This window comes from Natator depressus, chromosome 3 (genome assembly GCF_965152275.1).
Source record: "Natator depressus isolate rNatDep1 chromosome 3, rNatDep2.hap1, whole genome shotgun sequence".
NCBI classification, from domain to species: Eukaryota; Metazoa; Chordata; order Testudines; family Cheloniidae; genus Natator; species Natator depressus.
Window position 1 is genome coordinate 72,875,602 of NC_134236.1, and position 19,004 is coordinate 72,894,605.

Consider the following 19,004-nt stretch of genomic DNA (forward strand, 5'->3'; position numbering starts at 1 on the left):
CCATTACTCCTTGTTCTGTCATCTGCTACCACTGAGAACAGTCTAGAGCCATCCTCTTTGGAACCCCCTTTCAGGTAGTTGAAAGCAGCTATCAAATCCCCCCTCATTCTTCTCTTCCACAGACTAAACAATCCCAGTTCCCTCAGCCTCTCCTCATAAGTCATGTGTTTCAGTCCCCTAATCATTTTTGTTGCCCTCCGCTGGATGTTTTCCAATTTTTCCACATCCTTCTTGTAGTGTGGGGCCCAAAACTGGACACAGTACTCCAGATGAGGCCTCACCAATGTCGAATAGAGGGTAACGATCACGTCCCTCGATCTGCTGGCAATGCCCCTACTTATACAGCCCCAAATGCCATTGGCCTTCTTGGCAACAAGGGCACACTGTTGACTCATATCCAGCTTCTCATCCACTGTAACCCCTAGGTCCTTTTCCGCAGAACTGCTGCCTAGCCATTCAGTCCCTAGTCTGTAGCGGTGCATGGGATTCTTCCATCCTAAGTGCAGGACTCTGCACTTCTCCTTGTTGAACCTCATCAGATTTCTTTTGGCCCAATCCTCCAATTTGTCTAGGGCCCTCTGTATCCTATCCCTACCTTCCAGCGTATCTACCTCTCCTCCCAGTTTAGTGTCATCTGCAAACTTGCTGAGGGTGCAATCCACACCATCCTCCAGATCATTTATGAAGATATTGAACAAAACCGGCCCGAGGTCCGACCCTTGGGGCACTCTACTTGATACCGGCTGCCAACTAGACTTGGAGCCATTGATCACTACCCGTTGAGCCCGACAATCTAGCCAACTTTCTATCCACCTTATAGTTCATTCATCCAGCCCATACTTCTTTAACTTGCTGGCAAGAATACTGTGGGAGACCATATCAAAAGCTTTATTAAAGTCAAGGAACAACGCGTCCACTGCTTTCCCCTCATCCACAGAGCCAGTTATCTCATCATAGAAGGCAATTAGATTAGTCAGGCATGACTTGCCCTTGGTGAATCCATGCTGACTGTTCCTGATCACTTTCCTCTCCTCTAAGTGCTTCAGAATTGATTCCTTGAGGACCTGCTCCATGATTTTTCCAGGGCCTGAGGTGAGGCTGACTGGCCTGTAGTTCCCAGGATCCTCCTTCTTCCCTTTTTTAAAGATGGGCACTACATTAGCCCACTACAACTAGGCTCAGGTTTAAGGGAGTTTGCAAGAGGGACTTAAGATTGTTTAGCATTGGCACTGCAAGCTGGGAAGTGCTAATGATAGGCGACACCAAGGAGTAAAAGAGATTGGAGATATGTTGATGAGAGAGAGGACAGTGAAGAGAGCAAAGAGGAAAGTGCCTCAGGCCTCAAGGTCTAGTAGTCTATCGGCTTAATCTTCTGGCCCATAGCTTTACTCCTGCATTATCTGTGGCATGGATTGTCACTTGAGAATTGGACTTTTTAGTCACTCAGACTGCAGCTTGACACAAAGTAACTGAACTGCTCTGTCACTTACACCATCATCTGGCACTCAGCCAAACATCTGTCAACATCTAATCACAGATGGTTGCCATTTATTCAACTGAAGTTTTCATAGTGGTTGAACTTTTTGGACAACTCCACACATTATTCCCCAGAGGCTGCACTTTGTAGACAGTCCCTATCTCTGCAGGGTGGGGTTGTTGTGGTATAGGGATAGACTTTAGTTTGAGCCCTGCTTTATACATACCCCTGAGTCTCTTTTTTCTCTGCATTGCTGGTATCTGCTATAAGTTTACACTTTGAAGAGTTCTAAAACATCAATTGACTAAATATAAAATGATTCAAAGTGCTAGAAATATGTATCTACAGAAAATCATTTGCAGTTTGTTATTTTATTCTGGGTTAGGCCAGGCCTTGAACACTATATACTATAAATGAGCAGAAAATTTAAACTATGTGGCTCACTGTTACTAGGCTATTGACTCAAGTAATACAGTCATGTAAAACTGTGTATGAGACATTTTAGTTTGAGCTCTGTTTCATACAGATCCCAAAGTCTCTCTCTGTTCTGCATTACAAGTGTGTTGTGCTATCTCAAGTAATATAGAATCCTGTGCCTTCAAAGAATAGAATCTGAGTTTGAAATGTGTCATGTGTAGACACTCTTACATCAGTTTAATCTGGGTTTATATCTATTTATCTTGCCCCTATTATTTAACAAGAGGAAAAGGTAGGAGGGAGATTAAGGATAACGAAAATAAGATAATACAATTGTGGTTGTAGGTACTGCACAATTTGAAGGTTCCAGAAGATACTACATTATTTTGCGGGGGCAGAAATCTGACAATACCAGTGCAAACTTCCCTACCGGGGATGGACATGCTGAGGTATGAAAGGATAGCTGGGTGTCTATGTCCACTGCTGGTAAAATCCTTGACCAGAGCACACAGGCCTGAGGAGAAGTGCAGTAGTATGGATCTCCTCTGTGGCTGCGACAGCAAGCCTTATGCAGTGTTGTTATAACCATATTGGTCCCAGATATTAGAGAGACAGGATGGGTGAGGTAATATCTTTTATTGGGCCAACTTCTGTTGGTGAGAAAGACAAGCTATTGAGTTACATAGAGCTCTTCTTCAGGTCTAGGAAATGAACGCAGCATGTCATAGCTAAATTCAAGGTGGAAGAAATTGTTTAGCGTAAACAGTTAACATATATTTCAAAGGACCATAGAAGGATAAATGGCCATTTGACACCTCTCCAATCATAGGGGGTAAAGGAGGGCAAAAATCTGGGGCCAGTGTAAAGGAAGGAGGAGCACATACAGTTCTCCACCCTCACCCAAAGTACAGTTTGAGGTAAGTGGGCAAGATACTAGCCTTTACTACGCCCCATGTGTGCCACAAAAAGTCCATAAAATTGGGCAGCTGCGGATTCCCTGAGGTAGTAAAATATTTGCATGTTTATGTCCCCAATATACATTGCTCGACTGCTTCTCTTTACCCCTTGGCAGTCAGGGTGGGGGATATGGGAGTCATTACCAGATGATGTTAATCTAAGTTTTGTCAGGAGTCAAATTGCCTCCCTCGTAGATCTAGGCGTTGGGGGAATACAAAGGTGACAGATGGTCATCTTTTCTCCATCCCTCTTGTGGTAGACCCAAGGATCAAGGCCAGGGAATCCATCCATTGTGCTGACTTACTTATCACACTGTGTCACTTTCACTGCCCAAATACAATGCCTCCTTCCATGGTGTATGTGACCATGCAACAACTTTCAACCAGCCAGTCGCCTGTGCAGGGGAAATGCATTTCTACTGTCTCAGATCATACATATCCATGATGAAGACCAGAGGATTTGTCCCTTAATCCTTGGTGTCAGTGCTGACAAGGATACCAGCTAATGCCAGCTGGCATACAATCATAAAGTTTAGATATGGAGACACCATCACAAGGACCAGAAAGAAAATGTTTAGTTTATAGTGGAAAATGAGACAAAATCAAAATGAATAATATAAAATCATATCAGTGAGTAATTACTAAAGATCTAAAAGAAGAGCGTACCTGAGATGAGGGAATACAATTCAAACTCTCAGATACCAAGTCTTCAAACTATTTTCTGATTGAAACTGTACTATATTAATGTGCAGTAGGGATATTTTATTATGTGCCAACAAGGTCTACATGACCCAGTTAGTGTGTGACACGTTGATATGCTTTAGAATTCATGCCCCTGGTGTGCATTATCTTACTGTGTAGACAAGCCTGATTGTCTCCAATCCCGGGATTACAGGATGGCCTAAACTTGCATTGTGAGTAAGTTTTAGCATGGGAGTTAAGATTATAGGGTTGATGTCAATGGGGCTACTCATGTAAACTAATGTTGTAGAACTGAACACTATATTTCTGAAAGTTTCATGCTAAATAGATGTCATAAATTTTCTATTCCACTCTTGTCCTTGTTTGCATGTTCATGAACCCGTTGGGAATAGGTGGAATTGCCAGCAAAAACAAAATACTAAAAGGTCAAAGGCAGTAAAATATATTTTCAGTTGAAGAACAAATTGCCTTAACCTCATAATTCAAATTTGTCTCTCTAGATAAAAATCAATGGCTTGTTATCCCTCTCACTTGCAATGATGCAAATCAGGAGTAACTTCAGTTAGAATAAGAATTATACCAGTGTTTTTTTTCAGAAGTGAAAGGAAAGTCAGATGCCATATTTCAAGAAGCAAAGCCATTTTTTGTTATAATAATATCATTTGAAACCCTTTAACTCAACGTTAATAGTATTTACTTTCAATAATTTATGCTGCTTGTTTATTTTATGCACTTCACTCATTTTGGAGAGTAAAACTAGACTGATCAGTTTCACTTTCTGTGTACAGTCACTTTTATTTGGTGGGACAGATTCTCAGCTGGTGTGAATTTGCTTAGCTCGGTTATTACGCCAGCTGAGGCTCTGGCTCTCTCTTTCTTAGGCATTAGCCCAGTGTTGTAGGGTTTGTGTTTCTGTAGTTTCAGCGAAATATTTAAGTTAAAAATAAAGTTTTCATTGATTTCACTAGAACAGGTCTATTATATTTTGCAAACCATTTTTCTTTGCAAAACTCTCATTTTGTGACTGAATTATTTGACAACGTCACTTAAAACAGCCCACAGTTGTGATTTTATCTGCTGTGAAACAAATCTAGTGGGGCTAATTCTTCATAGGCTTATGCCAGGTTTTACACTGATGGAGTAACTTATTGTCTTAAATGAAATTACTCGTGATTTACATCTATCTACCTGAGTAGAAAATAAAGCTTGTGAAATATTAGGCCCCAATCCTTCAGATATATTCACATACTAAAGTTAATCACAGGTACAAATTTTTTTCAAAAATGGACCTGCCTTAGTATAGGAATTGGGCCCTAACTCTATATTCCTGAAAGTACTCCACTTTCCATACCTAAAAACAGATTAATTTTCTTATTGTTCCCTTTCATTAATTTTTGTTTATGTCTATTTGAATACATCTTTGAATCTGATCTCTGATAAACAGATGTGGCCCCAGTCCTGCTTCCATTTAAATCTAAAGGCCAAAGTCTCATTGACTTCAATGGGAGCAAGATCAGGCCCTTAATTTGTAAAATGTGCTTGTACTGATGAATTTGAATTGTTAATGAAAAAAGCCCCACTATTCTGACAGCTGAATACTTAGATTTTTCTAGATTCCCTTTTAGACAGGGGTGAGAAAAGTGTGGGCAGTATTAAAGAGCAGACTCTCTGTCATTGTGGCCTTAATACAAGGATTTTGAAAGATCCTCCTTACAAATGTCAGCATTTGAAAAGGACAAACAAGGAAATAAACCTCAAAGTGGATGACAATGGGAGATGGAAAGGAAGTGGGTGGGATAATGCATCTGAGGAGCAAAGCTCCTTATAAAAAGCATTAAAGAGGTTTAGGGTTCTATTTAGCAACAAAAGGAGTTATGGAACAGTGCATAATTTTCCCAAAGGACTTTTGTTATTTGATGATTGATGCACAAATAAATTAAAATAAATAAATAAATAAATACTGTGCCAAAAGTTTGTATAGTGGAGTGTGTTTGTTTATAGAGGGGGAAGGTGAAGTGAAGTGAATATGCTGATGCATACAAAATCAAATGAATTCTCTACTCACTAGGACTTGTTGAGGGAAAGCTATAGAAAACTGGTTGAAGGATTTCAAGTACAATTTCAAAACAAATGTCTATGGTAACTTCTCCTCTACACTTAGTGTCTTTGCACTGGATATATCTTAAACCTTGATTCAGTCCTGGAATATAATGTCTGTTGTTAGCATATTGCAGGGGCATTAGTGGAAGCAAATGAATCTGGAAGGTATTTGCAATGGTGCAAGTTGCCTGTAACCCCTGCTGCAGCATGGGGCCCCAGGTCAGCCAGCTCAGCCTCCAAAGTAGGTAGAACTGTCCATGGAGGAGGCATGGCCAGGTCACCTACCACTAATTCAGTACCTGCCCTAAGCAACCTCCACTGTTGCGGCTCCTATAGAGACCTCATCCCAGTTTAAATAGCGTTTTTCCCCCTGGCGCAAACCCTGGGGAAAGAAGTGATGTTACAGTAAAATAGAGTAGGATGGGAGGAATACAACTTCCTCTCTTCTGCTAAAAACAGAGGAAAGGCCCCTTCCTCAAACTGCCTTGAGTAGGCTATAGAGCTTCCTCATGGTTTCTCTTGCGTCTTAGTTGGGGTACTGAGAGTCTTCCCTCCTGGTACATTGTACTTTAATTGCTGCAGCAATGCAAACACTGCTTGCCTTCCTCTGGGAAGTGAATGAAACCCCCCCCCCCCCAAACACAATGTCTCTACTGGCGCTCAGGAGCATTTTTCATCCCTTAGTGACAGTAAGGGTGAAAGCCCAATGTTTCCTTTACCAACCCCACCAAATCAGATCTTATGTGTTTTCAAGGCATATAGATGCATGCAGTCAATGGTACAAGGCTACAGATTAATGCACTCTGACTTTCAATTTCATACAGTATATTGTACTACGATAATGTAATGATGGGAACAACTTGTTTTGCCAACTAGGTAATCCAGTCAGAGATTCTAGACTTTGAATGGATCTCAGGTTTAAGATCTATATGGCTCGGACACATTGCAGCTTCTGAACCACTACAGGTTATATTTTATTGCCAGCGTAGTCCTGGCATCAGGCCAGGTATTACTTTCCAACAGGAATCTTTATTACTGACATAGAACAGGCTTCCATTTAGTTTTTATGTTACATTTCCCAAGAAAAATGAATGGCTTAAACTAAGAGAAAATTGTCATGAGAGGGCCCCAAAAGGCACCAAGAAAATCACCAAACTGTATTTTAATTAATCATGCTTGTTATGGTAATGAGTAGGTAACCAACCAACATTGGGGTCCAATTGTGCTAGGCACTGTACAAATACAGTAACAGGAAGTTCCTGTCCTGAAGACCTTGTTATCTAAATAGATCAATTAGACAAAGGGGAGGGGGAAAGGATAGAACATACAAGCCAATGTGCTGGGGGAAAACGCCATGCTAAGTGCATTGATATTTTTTCAAGGGGGCAGTGGTGCATTTTTATTAGCTGACCAGCAAAAGAATGGAAGACAGAGAGGAGAGGGGAACAGAGCAAGTGAGCAGAGGGAGGGGAAGAAGATAAGAAGGGCAGGTATGGAGTGAGAGTGAGGTGAAGAGACTGTGAGACAGGGCAGGAGGGTGTTGGAGCAAACAGGCAATCAGCCCAGGGTAGAGAAAGTCCAGTCATAAGAATGCAAGAACATAGGACTGGAAAGGACCTCCTGGGGCACTGAGCCATGCCCCCTGCTAAAGCAGTGAAAATTGTAGGAAACAGTACCAGTACCCTGGGTCCCTACTTAAGCTGCTTCTGCAGTTGTTCTGTTGGCTTCATTCTCTGGCTGGCTCCATTAATACTACTCACTTCTGCTCCAGTTCAGGGTCTGATTTTCTGCCCCAGTGTGTACTTTAGCACAGCTGTGGTTGTGGAAAGGGAGCAGAAACCTGCTTTAAGTCCCCAGCAGGAACAGAGCAATCTCCTATGCCTCTTCTTCATAGTTCCCAGTGCAGGGAGAAGGCACCCCCATCTAGTGTATGGTCAGAAAATGGATGCAGCAGGGAACCTGCCCCACAGGCACTATGCCTTACACTCCATTGCCACTCAGTCAGTGTGTCTCTTCTTCATAGGCTTATGCCAGGTTTTACACGGATGGAGTAACTCTATTGTCTTAAATGAAATTGCCTTGATTTCCCCACACCATGGTTCAGCCTCCCAAGAGACATTGCTGAGTCTAAAAGGAGTTAAGTGTACCAAACTTCTTGCCTGCTTCAAGCTGGTGCTTCTGCCTTTCCTTCACTATAGTCACATTAGGTGAAAAACACATGGGAGAATGAAATCCCATAAATGAAATTGAAAATCTCTTAGGATGATTAGCTGAGGCCAATGATAACAGTATATTTTGTGTGCATGTCAGGTTCTTTGCCAGTCTCAAAGTAGTCATTTGGATTTACTTCATTATAGCCACTGAAGTACTTTAAGAGAGCAAGAGAGAAATAGAGTGCAAGACAGAGTAATAATAACCCTTAAATGATGAAGTCTCTCTCATAGCACAACTTCAAATAACTCAGACAACTATTCTTTAATCAACTACACAAGCACTGGTTCAACTGAATTCAGCTTAGCAGCCATGGGAAAGCTCAGGGAGAGAAATGCAGAGGAGAGGGGAATACCAGCTAAATCTGAGAGAGAGCATGATTGGTAGATATTAGTGGTTGGGCACTTTATAAATAGAAGGAAGAATACCAGACGGTCAATAGAATACACACGCAGTGTGATTAGGGACTGATTCTGCTGCATTAAAATCAATGTGACTTTTGCTATTGGCTTCGATGAAAGCCAGAGCAGGCTCTTACAAGTTTTATCTTTCTCTGCCTGGTTTGTTCTGCTTCCCTTGCTCCACCCTTCTCATCTCTGACTTGATGATCCATATGCTGAAATAATCTTCCTCCTCTCTCCCACCATTTTAGCTCCCCATCATTTCATACTGTTCCTCTTCCTTATTAATCTGCCCTCTCCTCTCTTTCAGCAATACCCCCATCACCCACTCCCCATGTGACACTGATTTCATTACACACAGCCCAATACACAATTGAATTAAAGGAGTGGGAGAATAGGTAGGTGTCACAGAGACTGAGCAGCTGGGTTGGCTTATAAAAATAAGGGTGCTTCAGAACATTAAAGGATGAAAAACAGAAAAAAAATTTTCTCCTTTGTACTATAGGACAGTGGCTCTCAACTTTTCCTGATTACTGTACCTGTTTCGCGAGTCTGATTTGTCTTGTGTATCCCCAAGTTTCACCTCACTTAAAAATTACTTGCTTACAAAATCAGACATAAAAATACAAAAGTGTCACAGCACAACACTACTGAAAAATTTCTTACTTTCCCATTTTTACCATATCACTATAATAAAATAAATCAATTGGAATACAAATGTACTTACATTTCTTTGTGATACTTACCATATACTAGTATATAGAGCAGTATAAACAAGTCATTGTCTGAATGAAATTTTAGTATGACATTTTAGTTTGTACTGACTTAGCTAGTACTTTTTAATGTAGCCTGTTGTAAAACTAGGCAAATATCTAGATGAGTTGATGTACCCCCTGGAGAAGCTCTGTGTAGTCCCAGGGGTACATGTACCATAGTCGAGAACCACTGATATAGGAAAGAAACCCCTGGAAAAATAACAAGATTTATAAAAACAAAGTAATAAATACTATGGGCAAAATTTTCAAAAGTGCCCAAGTCCCATTTTCAAGAGGGACTTAGGCACTTTAAAGCATAAGTCCCAGTGAGTTTCAATAAGAAAGACTCCTAAGTCATTTAGGCATATAGGAATATTTTACCCCTTATTTTAAACTATTGAAATGCTTACTAGCCAGTTTTGATATTAGGCCCCTTTCCAGAGCTAGGGTGCCACCTGAGGTTCCTGGCTTTGGCCCCAGTTCAGCAAGGTGCTTAAACATGTGCTGACCTCAAACATGCTAGTAGAAGAGTTGGTCAACATTTTTTGAGTAAAACTTTTTTTGGTTGAAAAAATGGCCTTTTGTACAAAACCAAAATATTTCACCAAAACAACTGACTTCTTTGAGATGTTTTGTTTAGCACGACATCTTACACAACATTTTTATCAATACGTTTTAAAAATATGGTCACAACCATTATTGAAATGGCTGTAAACACTTTTTGGTTACTAAAACCAGGGTTCAATGAGAATTCTAATAACACGTTTTGATCCATTTTTATTAAAAATGACATGAATGTTTGTAGAGAGACTAGGTGGCTCATCTTCTGAGAGTATGCGCAACGTGCCTCAGGTGGCACGTGACCAGGATTCAACACCGAATGTGATCCGCTGGTTGGATCATTAGCTTCCCCTGGTTCAGCCCGGTAATGACGGGGAGTGCAACATGAACTCTGATCCATGCCGCCCACAGAGTTGGTGAGGTAATATCTTTAATTGGGCCAACTTCTGTTGGTGAGAGAGACAAGTTTTCAAGCTTACACAGAGCTTTTCTTCAGGTTCAGGAAAGCTTGAAAGCTTGTCTCTCTCACCAACAGAATGTGGTCCAATAAAAGATATTACCTCACCCACCTTGTCACTCTAATATGCAGGACCAACATGGCTATTACAACACTGAATACATGAATGTTTTTAGGAAAATGAAAAATAGGTCTGTTTTGAACGCTATGTAATGGAAACAATTTTGAAATTTGTTGTGAATATTTTTTTCATTTTCTGACCAGTCCTAGTAAATAATTTTATTAACTTCAGTGAGGCTCCTATTTTTGAAGGTATGCATGTACATAATTAACTTGCTTAATCAAGGTCTTCATCTGCTTCCTGTGCCTCACATCACTATCCATTTGTCAGTTCTCTGTGTCTGTTTATTATTAGTTTGGCTATTCTAGCTCTGTTCAAGGAGGAGGCAACCAAATTGCCACTGTAGGGAAATCAGAAATGCTGTGTGTTTACTTCTTGCATCTCTCTCAGATTGTGTGATGGAAACAGATTGGTCATTTCCTACTTAATTTCATTTTTGGTTTCTCATGCACTCAACACATTGTTGTAGTACTTGGACCCTGATTCAGCAAAATAACTTACTTTGCTGAACCAGGACTGCAAACAGAAGGTTTTTTATTTGCTGAGAAATAACTTTTCTCTGTATTATGGATATATGCTATTGGACAACATTTTTAAAAGCTATTTTAAACCTATTTTGACCCCTCAACATTCTATAACTCAGGGGATTAATCTTACATAACATTAATGTTTTCTCAGTGATTTGCTTGTTATGGTGGTTAGTTAACACATTTATCCCAAACTCCTAAAATAGAATTCCAATCTAAATTACATATTTATAAATATCTTAACATGCAATAACTAACAAATTATATAAAACAATATGGACCGGTTACTTTCTCTTCATACCATTCTGTGATATTATGCAAAGAACTAAGGATATGTCTACAGTGAAATTAAAAACCTGCGGCTGGCTCAGGCCAGCTGACTGAGGGCTAAGGGGCTGTTTAATTGTGGTGTAGATGCTTGGGCTTTGGGACCGTCCCACCTCTCAGGATCCTAGATCCCAGGCTCCAGCCTGAACCCGGAATGTCTACACCACCGTTAAATAGCCCCTTAGCCTGAGCCCTGCAAGCCCAAGTCAGCTGGCACTGGCCAGCTGTGGGCTTCTAATTGCTGTGCAGATATACCCTAAGTAGACTTTTCTGTTCTCTGTCCTATAGGTGGTGCAACCAATTTCTTATTTCTTATTTCAGTTAAAAGAAAAGGAGTACTTGTGGCACCTTAGAGACTAACCAATTTATTTGACCATAAGCTTTCGTGAGCTACAGCTCACTTCATCGGATGCATTATGCTCACGAAAGCTTATGCTCAAATAAATTGGTTAGTCTCTAAGGTGCCACAAGTACTCCTTTTCTTTTTGCAAATACAGACTAACACGGCTGTTACTCTGAAACCTGTTATTTCAGTTAGAATTACATTCAGTTCTCCTTTTCCGCCAATAGGTGGCACTAGTAATTTCGATACTGTATTTATTGTTGTATAAAAAGGACAATGAAATAATAGGAATATTTTAAAGAGATTAAAGTAGAGTACTGAAGAAACAAGACATATTTCTTAACCGAGAAGAAAATGGAAAATCTATATGATCTCTCAACTCTTGAGGATACTATTGCCTCATGTTTTTGAATTGTTCTGGTTATAATACATTTGGTATGTATATACATAATACTGGTATAATACATAATACAATTGATGAACCAGTTTAGACGATGTGTAAAGCACAATATGGGTCAGATTAAATTGTTGGTGTAAAATGTTGCTGTAAATGGGCATAACACTTGGCTTCAGTTGAATTTTTCTGACTAAGAACAGTGGAAAATTGGACCCTGGGTACATAGAACTATATTTTATTGTGTGTACCATGTTGCCATCTTTTAAGGATATAGTGTTTCACAATTATTCTGTAGAATGTCTTTTATGATTTTACATTGAGGTTAGATTCATATGTTAAGAATTGATTCATGAATTCAGTACAAAAATAAGTAGGACAAGTTTGTGAATGCTAGTTCTCTTGAAGGTATCCATTCCTATCTATCTTAGATACATTTGGCTAAGGAAACTGAACATGACTTTCAGTGCAGCTCATGAAACACAGTACTATTGAAATTAAATTTGTGCCCTGCAATATGGACCAAGAGACAGAATTTTCAGCATACAACTATTTTTATTGAAATCACACCCATATGTCTTATACAAATCAGACTCGTATATCTTTCCAAGATATATTTAATTTGTGCATTAGTCAAATGAAAGAGTGAAAATTAGAATTTATGGGCCAAATTCTCCAGCCCATTGAAACCACTTAAAGTGACCTTAAAGTAGACAAGGAGTCAATATAAACCAGAATCCAATACCTTACTCACATTGATTTCAGTGGGATTGCTTGAGGAGCAAGGAACTATTCAGTGTGAATGAAAGTATTAGAATCTAGTCCATAGTGAATACAGATGAGTTTTATATAGGCATACTTGGCAGCATTTTTGTATTTACTTAGGCTGTGAGATATATATCAAATTATGGGTATTCTTCCCAAGAGTAAGTCGTTATTTGAATACATGCTAGCAAATAATGAGTGGATAATATGTTTGTTTTTTAAACCAAGGCGGGCTGTTCTGGAATACCTGAACCTCCTCAGATCAAAATCCCTTTGAAATTCAATGGGATTTAAGCACATGATTAAGCATTTTCCTTAACAGAGATGCTTTCCTGCATCTGTGTCTTTGAGAGGATTGGCTTTGGTTATTAGTTTTGCAGCTATCAGATACAAAGAATATTCTTTTTTAATCTTTAAGAAAAAGAGTGAAAACATTTGAAGAAGAGCTCTGTGTAGCTTGAAAGTTTGCCTCTCTTACCAACAGAAGTTGGTCTAATACAAGATATTAACTCACCCACCTTGTCTCTGTAATGTCCCAACAGCAGCACCTCTAATTATGTTCACAGTTAAACACATTCTTCATTATGATTCGTTATGAAATGGGTGAAGGGAAATGTTACATTGAGGGTCTTACTATTAAAAATGCCTGGAGCTGGCCAGCAATTTTTTTGAGGTAATTTGTGCTTGTAATTAATTGTGTGGACAAATGATATATAGATGTTTTAAAGCCATATTTGTGTCCCACCCCGGAAAACTGTGCTGAGAACAGCTTAGCTGCTGCCTAGGGGCTGGGCTATTGTGGTGTTTAGATGTTGCTTGTAATTATTAGAATATGCAGCACTGGCTGTTGGGAGTCTGAAAGGACAGGAAACAGGAAGGAGGGAGAAGGAGTTGAGAGGCTGGGAGAAAGCTACAAAGCGTGCAGCAGCAGCTTGGTAAAGAGGTTTCCACTTTGAAAATAAAGTCCTGTTGAAGCTTGTTAGTACCTTGCCTGGTTGATACAAAATTTTGGCGACGAGGATTTTCTGCCTCTGAACCCACCTGCACCCTTTCTGCAAAGCCCAGGTGAGCCTCCAATATAATGATCATTACACAGGGGCTACAGAAAGATGAGTGGGGTTGAACTCATTGAAGGGATCTTATAATTTTGCAATCAAAAACAGGAAATAATAGACATTCAATGGGATCTGGGTGCCTAAGTCCTGTTTGTACCTTTGAAAATCTCTCTGCATATCTCAAAATTGAAATGGAAGCCATGTAGGGTTTGATTCTGAGAGATTCTAAGTACCCTTCAGAAACATTGAAATCCATGGGGGTAGTGATAGCTCTGTGTCTTTCAGGACTGCACCCAAAATGTGTTAGTGCAGTATGTTCTGTGTCATGTCTTATTCCTTAATTGATTATCACTGGGTATAATTCATATTTCATATGATTCATGGATTACAAGGCCAGAAGGGACCAAAGTGATCATCTACTCTGATCTCCTGTACAACACAGGTCACAGAACCTTCCCAAAATCATTCCTAGAGCACAGCTTTTAGAAAAACTTCCAGACTTGATTTAATTGTCAGCAATGGAGAACTCACCAGGAGCCTTGGTAAATTGTTATACAGTTGGCTTTATCACAAAAAAATCATTTTGATTTATTTGACACACTGTATATCAGAGAGAGGTATGCATGAGGCTATTAATGTCTCTCTGAGATATTCCAAGGATGCAGGAAATGTATTTCAGTGTACACTGTACTACAGTATCATTATGCTGGCACTTTTTCTTTTCTTTTAATTTTAAAATAGTATTTTTCTCACGTTCTTTGTTATCCTTTAATATAATAGTCTGACAATAGTTCTGACATAGAGAACTGTAATGTAAATACTGCAGACCTTTAGCTGGAACACAGTAGTTGGAAATATAGACTATAATATAAATGTAGATTATAACAATTCAATTTGTTACTAATTTATTATAGGCTATCTGGTTGTTAATTGTTCTCTTTGGCTCAGAAACCTCAAGGTCTGCCTGTGATAGGTCAAGTGGGTAGGTCAGGTTCTCTAAATAAATATAGCTGTGTCATATAAAAAGAAAAAAATGTGTCTGAGGAATATGATATTTTCCCTTGTCTATTGCTAAATCTTCTGGAGTTATTGGGCAAGTGAGCCTGTCAGAATGTTTAAAAGGACAGAATTTAAAACATAATAATGTGACCTTGAGACTAGATAATTTGATTCCAGAATTTGTAGTTTCGTGTAGTTACTCTTAAAATGTAAGTCACTGTCTCAGAACAAACAAAGTTTATAGGATTTGTGTAGTTAGTAGCTTCACTTAGGTAGCCTGCAAAATTTAAGAGAACAGAAATACTTTTCCATTTCTAGGGTTGGATTCTCCTCACAATGTCAGCTTGTCTTGACTGCAGAGTTAACTAGTACCTCTTCGGGATTATCTCTAATCCAGCTCCCCTCCACACACACAAACTCTCTGGCCTGAGTAGAGTGGTTTTTTACACCCAGGCTAGCTGGCGTGTCTGTGACATAGGCTAAAGTGTGAGTGCTGCTTAAACTGAAGTTGGTAACCCACCCACTTTGCAGTGTGGACACAGGCAAACTCACTTCAGTTCTAGTAGTCCTCCAATGCCTTGCCCAAATTCCCCCCATGAGCCCAGAAGTTCTCCACAATTCACAGGCAAGTTCTCCACAATTCATTGGGAAAAATCATAGAGTGGCTCAGCTTACTGCATCACAAAGTACCAGGGGACATACCCCTCAGAAGTCCTAGTGCCGCACGTGAGTGAATGGCTGCTCACACCAGAGCTAGGTGAACCAGGTGCTCAGTCCTGGGTGCCAATCACCCAGGTTAACGCTATAGTGAAACCAGACCCTTACACTACTTCCACAGAAGTGTAACTTCATGTATTCCAGTGGAGTTATTCCTGATTTACACCAGTGTAACTGAGAGGAGAAACATGCCACTAGTATCTTAGGACACATCACCTCTAAGTAAAGCTGTCTGTAGAGCCCTGTGTGGATGCAACATTTATATCTGCGGATGTGGATAGCCACGGATGTAAACTGGATAGCCGTGGAGCTGCAGGGCTCTATCGGGAACCACAGCAGCGAAAGCAGCAGCATGTCCAGCTGCCACTCCCAGGAGCCAGTGCCCTATGCAGGCAGCTCCTCTGGCATGGCTGTACCACCTCCTGCCCCACCCACTGGGACAGGCACCAGGCTAACTGGCAGCCGTCCCTGGTCGTGCTTGTGTGGGCAAGTGGCTCACATGCCCCCAGAAAGGAGACTCAGACAACTCCACAGAGGAGCTAACCAAGCGGGGCGCTGGCTCCTGCGAGTGGCAGCCTGACACGCTGTTGCTTTTCCTGCTATGGTTCCCAATAGAGCCCTGCAGCTCCATGGCTGTCTGATTTATATCCGTGGATAACCTCATCCACAGATAAATTTGTATCTGCCCTGGGCTCTAGCTCTCTGCTATCCATTATCTGTAGCTAATTCAAATTTGTCAACATAGCAATATTGTAGAGAATGTTTCTGTATTTATTAGAGACCAATACCTGAAGTTTTTAACTCAGACCATACCCAAGTAAACCTCTTACTAAAGGTTAGTGGGAGTTTTGCCTTACTAAGGAATGAGTAAAACCACTGAAGATTTGGCCAATAGTGTTCAGTTGGACAATACGTTTTATTTACTTTCTGTTTGTTATTTTTGAAGAATTAGATGATGTTTGGAGACTGTTAAACACGGCAATGTCACTGATATTGCTCCCAGTGACTTAAACAAGAGCAGAAACAAGCTAAATATCTATGTATTGCTCAGAGAGGACAATGGAAGACTCCATAACTATACAACTTTCTTTCATTACTCTTCATTAAAAAAGGAAAACAGGCTACAACTAAATTACAACAAAATTGATAGAATCTTACTAAAATCATAGAATCCCATTTACAGTAAAAAAAACATAACAATACTGTTAAACCACTTTATATCTATTAGAAGAATCAGTATCAGCTAGTGGTTAGAGAACACATGACTGGGATCCGTGCATTCCCAAATCTAACACCACAGTTACTACACTGACATTCAGTGAGCCACTGTCAGTGTGTCTACACTGCGATAAAAATCCCACAGCACAGAGTCTCAGAGACTTGGGCTCTCAGGGCTCAGGCTGTGGGATTAAAAATTGCACTGTAGATGCTCAGGCTTATGCTGGACCCCAAGCTCTGAGGCCTTCCCCCTTCGTGGGATCTCAGAATCCAGGCTCCAGCCCAAACCTGAACATTTACATTGCAATTTTTAGCCCCCCCCCCCCCCCCGTCCAAGCCCTCCCAGTCCAAGTTAGTTGACCCAGACCAGCAGTGACCATGCCATAGGTCCTTCACTGCAATGTAGATGTACCTTTAGAGTCTGATGCTGCAAGCGGAGACTCATCAAGTCCTGTTGGCTGTTTCTTCATCTCTGAATTGGAGACAATGATACTTTCTCCCCTATCCAAAGAGGGTTTTTTGGAGATGAATTAATCCTTGTAAGGAACTCTGAAAATGCTAGCCACTATGCTATTTTATTTATTTCTTCTGATTTTTATTACTGATTTAGAATTATTATAGAAAATGTTCAAGGGTGATCTTTTTCCTTTCAAGAAACATTTGCCTATAATAACCAGCGTACACTGTATTAGCAAGATGTAGCAAAATACTGGGCTAGAGTCTCAACCTTTGTTCCCTTTCCTAAAGATAGGTGCTATGTTTTCCTTATCCAGTGCTCTGGGACCTCACCTGTCTTTCATGAGTTCTCAAAGATAATCATTGTTGCTTCTGAGATTGCTTCAGCTAGTTCCATAAGTACCCTAGGATGAATTTCATCAGGCCCTGGCAACTTAAATATGTCTAAATTTTCTAAATATTCTTTAACCTGTTCTTTCCCTATTCTGGCTTGTGTTCCTTCCCCTTGTTATTAATATTAATTGAGTTAAGCATCTGGTCGCAATTAACCTTTTCAGTGAAAACTGCATCCATTTTAGCTCTTCTTCCCCACTAAGAAAAGGGCTTACACTTCCATCATCTTTTTCTTGTTCTTAATATATTCGTAGAATTTGTTATTGCCTTTTATCTTCCTTGTTAGGTATAAGTCACTTTGGGCCTTAGCCTCTCTGATTTTATCCTTACATTCTTGCACTATACTTTTGTACTCCTCCTCAGCAATTTGTTCATGTTTCCACTATTTGTAGGATTTCTTTTTGATATTCAGGTCATTAAAGAGTTCCTGATACAGCCATAGTGGCCTCTTACTATTCTCCCTATCTTTCCTTCACCTCGAGATAGTTTGCTGTTGTGCGTTTAATATTGTCTCTCTGAGAAACTGCCAGCTCTCCTGAACAACTTTCTCCTGTAGATTCTCTTCCCAAGGGACCCTGCTTACCAGTTATCTGAGTTTGTTAAAGTCTGCTTTTTATGCTGCTCTCACTCCTTCCTTTCATTAGAATTTTGAAATCTAACATTTCATGATCACTTTCACACAAGTTGACTTCAACCTTCAGATTCACAACCAATTCCACCCTGTTAGTAAGAATGAAGAGTAAATGTTTATCCCCCTGGTTACTTCCTCTGCCTCCTGAAACAAGAAGTCCCAATGCATTCCAAAAAGTTACTGGAGATTTTGTTTTTCTGTGTTATTTTTTCAACAGATATCTGGGTAGATAAAGTCCCTCATTACTATCAGATGTTGTGTTTTGAATATTCTGTTACGTGTTCCACAAATACCTCATCCACTCCGTCCTCCAGTTTTGATGATTTATAATACACCCCTTCCATGCCATTGCCCCTGTTTTTTTCCCTTTTATCTTCATCCAGAGACTTTCATCTGGTCTGCCTCTCACCTCCTTATGGACTTCAAAACAGTCCCTGCCTCTCCTTCCCGAACAAGCTATACCCTTCTGCACCAGTATTCCAGTTATGAGATTTATCCCACCAACTTTTTGTGATGCCAGTTAAGTCATAATTTCATTCAGATCTGATTTTCATCTGAAAATATGTATTTTCACCTCTATTTTTCCTCAGCCTTTTAATTAGCTTTTTCTTTCTTTCTTTCTTTCTTTCTTTCTTTCTTTCTTTCCCATTAGGGGTCAAATGTCCTCCATTTTTGCCTTTGTATTAACTGGGACCACCCCTCCCCTTTTCCCCTCCTTTCAATTCTTGTCCTTCTATTTGCAGACCCTAAAGGTACTACATCATTCAACAGTAGCGGTACAAAACACTGTATTAATGCTTTAGCCTTTGGACAAACAGTATAGTTTTCTGCTTTTGTTTTTAATAAAGTCAGTGCCATTCCTTTATTGTTTAATACGCAGGAGTATTTGTAACTGTTTTGTCCCCAAAGATGACCAATATTAGCCTCCAGTAGGGAAAAATATTTCTAGTAGAGTGAAATACACTCCTATGAAATGGACCAATATAATACCACTTTAATCTCACTTCAACTAAATTTTGAG